Source organism: Capra hircus, chromosome 6 (assembly GCF_001704415.2).
Source record: "Capra hircus breed San Clemente chromosome 6, ASM170441v1, whole genome shotgun sequence".
Taxonomy (NCBI): Eukaryota; Metazoa; Chordata; class Mammalia; order Artiodactyla; family Bovidae; genus Capra; species Capra hircus.
Window position 1 is genome coordinate 31,113,421 of NC_030813.1, and position 4,871 is coordinate 31,118,291.

General features: G+C 39.9%; 1 pseudogene; it reads right to left on the bottom strand.

Moving 5' to 3' along the window:
• Nucleotides 1,157–2,653, bottom strand: LOC102188664 (annotated as a pseudogene).

Consider the following 4,871-nt stretch of genomic DNA (forward strand, 5'->3'; position numbering starts at 1 on the left):
GATATCTCTGCTTTTTAATATGCTGTCTAGGTTGATCTTAGCTTTTCTTTCATGGAGCAACTGTCTTTGAATTTCATGGCTGCAGTCACCATCTTCAGTGATTTTGGAGCCCGAGAAAATAAACTTTGTCACTGTTTCATTGTTTCCCCATCTGTTTGCCATGAAGTGATGGGGCCAGATGCCATGATCTTAGTTTTCTGAATGTTGAGTTTTAAAGCAGCTTTTTCACTCTCCTCTCTCACTTTCATCAAGAGGCTCTTTAGTTCTTCACTTTCTGCCATAAGGGTGGTGTCATCTGTGTATCTGAGGTTATTGATATTTCCCTTGGCAATCTTGATTCCAGCTTGTGCTTCATCCAGCCCAGCATTTCACATGATATACTCTGTATATAAGTTAAATAAGCGTATTCATAGGGGATTTGATTTAAGTCTGGGTGGATGGCCTAGTGTTTTCTCTGATTTCTTTAGTTTAAACTTGAATTTTGCTATTAGAAGCTAATGATCTAAGCCGCAGTTAGCTCCAGATCTTGTTTTTGTTGACTATATCTAGCTTCTTCATCATCGACTAAAAAGAATGTAGTCAATTTGACTTTGGTATTGACCATTTGGTGATATCCATGTGTAGTCATCTCTTGTTTTGTTGAAAATGATGTTTGCTATGACCAATGCATTCTCTTGGCATAATTCAGTTAGCCTTTGCCCTGCTTAATTTTGTACTCCAAGACTGAACTTGCCTATTACTCCAGGTATCTCTTGACTTCCTACTCTTGCATTCCAATCCCCAATGTTGAGTAGAAATCTTTTTTGATGTTAGTTCTAAGAGTTTTTCTAGGTCTTCATAGGACTGATCAACTTCAGCTTCTTTAGCGTTGTTGGTAGGGGCACAGACTTAAATTACTGTGATGTTGAATGGCTTACCTCGGAAACAAACTGAGATTGTTCTGTCATTTTTGAGGTTGCACCCAAGTACTACATTTTGAACTCTTTTGTCAATTAACAGGCTACTCCAATTCTTCTATGGGATTCTTGCCCACAGTAGTGGATATAATGGTGACCTGAATTAAATTCCCATTCCCATCCATTTTAGTTCACTGATTTCTAAGAGGTCGGTGTTCATCCTTACCATTTCCTGCTTGGCCGCATCCGGTTTACCTGGTTCAGGTCCTAACATTCCCGGTCCCCACGCAACACTGTTGTTTGCGCTGGCTCTCACTTTCACCACTAGGCCTATCCACAGTGAGCGTCATTTCTGCTTTGTCCCAGCCACTTGGTTCTTTCTGGGCTATTAGTAGTTGTCCTCCTCCCTTCCCCAGGAGCATATGAGATATCTTCCGACCGGGGGGCCTCATCTTTTGGTTTCATATCCTTTTGTCTTTTTGTACAATTCCTGATTTTCCCATGGCAAGTATATTGGAGTGGTTTGCCAGTCCCTCTTCCAGTGGATCACGTTTTGTCAGAACTGTCTACTATGAGATTGGAATGTGCAGCTGCAAACCAATCAATACCAACTATTATCGGCAACCACCAAACACTGAGAGAGAGGCATAGAACAGATCCTTCCTCAGAGCCTCCAGGAGAAGCAAGCTAATATTGCCAATACCTTGATTTTGGACTGCTAGCCTTCAGAACTGTAAGAGAACAAATTCTTGTTTTAAGCTACCTAGTTTGTGATACTCTCTTATAACATCTCTAGGAAACTAATACAGAGAGAAAATATAGGGAAAGAGAAAATCAATACCAGATAATACCACATTGATAATCTTTTCAGCAGCCAAATGGACTGAGCTTATTCTTGATCTGACAGTTTTTCCACTAACATTTTTTCTAGTTCCTCCTTAATTAGTCATCTGCTGCCAATTGGGTCTTTGGTTTTTAGTTTTTTCTGAAAACAGACCTTGAGCTCACAACTGGTTTTGGTTGTGTTTTTTTTTTTTTCTTCTTCTTCACATGTAGTAGCTTTCTGTGTGCCTCATGCATTCTTGAATAATATGCTTGTTTGCCAGTATAAAAAGAACATGAAATGGGCGGCCATCTTCTCCCCACTGGATGCTCTTTGTTTTGGAAAAATCTCTTCAGGATACTTCATTATTGGCTGGGCTCACTTCTCAAACCCCTGGGGAAAAGGTAAGTAATCACTCTGTCAATATTCTCTTGCGTAAAACTTTCTGAATCTTTTCCCATCATGTTAGTTAAATGTCTCTTTCCTATGTTGAATTCTAAAATCTGCTGTGTAAGTTTCACGTCTTAAAGCTGCAATATTTTTCTTGTTATAACTGCAGTGTGTCTTAGCCTTTGCTGTGCTTAGTCACTCAGTCATGTCCGACACTTGTGACCCCATGGACTGTAACCCGCCAGGCTTCTCTGTCTATGCAAATCCTCCAGGCAAGAATACTGGAGTGTGTTGCCATGCCCTCCTCCAGGGGATCTTCCCAACACAGGGATTGAACCCGGATCTCCCAAATTTCAGGCAGATCCTTTACCATCTGAGCCACCAGGGAAGCCCTTCTTAGCCTTGATAACTGGCATCTGGTATTTGTCTGTAGCTCAGCAGTGGCGGCTTTCCAGAGGCCTTGTCTAGGGGCAAAGCTAATTCTAACCCTAAGGAAGAGACAGAAGGAGGCAGCTAGGGGGCAGGACACACAGGGAACAACCATGTTGGCAAAAGGAGATAGAGAGAGGACAGAGGGCCAGGGCCTGCAAACTGCAGCACACATCTTTTAAAATACTAATTTTAAATTTCCTGGCTACAGTCACCATCTTCAGTGATTTTGGAGCCCCCCAAAATAAAATCTGCCACTGTTTCCAGTTTTTCCCCATCTATTTGCCATGAATTGATGGGGCTGGTTGCCATGACCTTCATTTTATGAATGTTGAATTTTAAGCCAGCATTTTCACTCTCTTTTCTCACTCACATCAAGAGGCTCTTTAGTTCCTCTTCACTTTCTGACATTAAAGTGGTATCATCTGCATATCTGAGGTTATTGATATTTCTCCCAGCAATCTCTTGATTTCTGGCTCATGATTCATCCAGCTCAGCATTTCATATAATGTACTCTTCATATACATTAAATAAGCAGGGTGACAATATGCAGCCTTGACATATTTCTTTCCCAGTTTTGAATCAGTGTGTTGTTCCATGTCCAATTCAAATTGTTGCTTCTTGACTTACATATAGATTTCTCAGGAAGCAGGTAAAGTGGTCTGGTATTTATTCTCATTTCTTTAAGAATTTTCCTCAGTTTATTGTGATCCACACAAAGGCTTTAGCATAGTCAGTGAAGTGGAAGTAGATGTTTTTCTAGAATTTCCTTGCTTTTTCTATGATCCAGTGTATGTTGGCAATTTGATCATTGGTTCCTCTGTCTTTTCTAAATCCAACTTGTACGTCTGGAAGTTCTTGGTTTATGTATTGTTGAAGCCTAGCTTAAAGGATTTTGAGCATTACCTTGTGCATCTCAATGAAGCTATGAACCAGGCGGTTCAGGGATAAGGCAATGGCAAACCACCTCAGTATTCTTGCCTCAAGAACCCCATGAACAGTATGAAAAGGCAAAAAGATATGGCACTGGAAGGTGAGCCCTCCCAGGTTGGTAGATGTCCAACATGCTACTTGGGAGGAGCAGAGAAATGACTCTAGAAAGAATGAAAATTCTGGGCCAAACAGAAATGACACTCAGCTGTAGATGTGTCTGGTGGTGAAAATAAAATCTGATGCTCTAAAGAATAGAGAGGAACTATCAATCACTATAGATATTAGAGACATAATAATAATAATAAGAGAGTGGAGTGAGTGAGTGAAAGTTGCTCAGTTGCGTCTGACTCTTTGTGACCACATGGACCATACAGTCCATGGAATTATCCCAGCCAGAATACTGGAGTGGGTAGCCTTTCCCTTCTTCAGGGGATCTATGCAGCCCAGGGATCAAACCCAGGTCTCCCACATTGCAGATGGCTTCTTTACTAGCTGAGCCACAAGGGAAGCCCAGTAAGAGAATATGTTGACAACTTTATGCTCATATGTTTAACAACTTAGGTGAAATCGATGAATTCTTTGAAAAATACAACCTACCAAAATGGACACAATATAAAACAGAAATTTGGAAGAGTCATATATTGTAATAGATTTGTTGATTGATTAGAAAAGTAGTGTTTTTCCTTCTTTTTATTTCATGCCTGATTTTTTAATAGAGTGTCTTAATGTATTTTGTGTGTGTCATAGATCTCTTTATTTTAATCTGGTAACAAAATACTGTTCTCCAGCAGCTGTTTTTACCTTTGTCATGTGATCAAAGTTAATACTACCTATGATGGGACAAACTGATATCATGCACCTCCTGATATGATGCACTGAGAAGGACACAGTGTCACTATTGTGGTATTCTCACCAACAATGAATAATCTGAATTTAATCATGAGGAAACATCAGATAAATTCCAATTGAGCAGCATTCTACAAAATAACTGGCTAGCATTCTTTAAAGTGTCAAGGTCATCAAAGACAAAGAAAGGCTGAGTAACTACTTCAGCTTATAGGAGAGTAAAGTGACATGACAACTACAGGCATCGTAGGTTAGATCTTGAAGCAGATACAGAATATTAGTGGGTAAATTGGTAAATTTGAAGAAAGTCTCTAAATTAGATAATAATGTTACTTAATGTTAAGATTGATTCTAATACTATTTTCTTGATTTTAATGATAGTACTGTGGTTATTGAGAGTGAACTCCAGGAGTTGGTGATGGACAGGGAGGTCTGGCATGCTGCAATTCATGGGGTTGAAAATAGTCAGACACAACTGAGCGACTGAACTGAATTGAACTGTGGTTATATGGAACTTCCTTGGTGACTCAGACAATAAAGACTCTGTCTGCAAT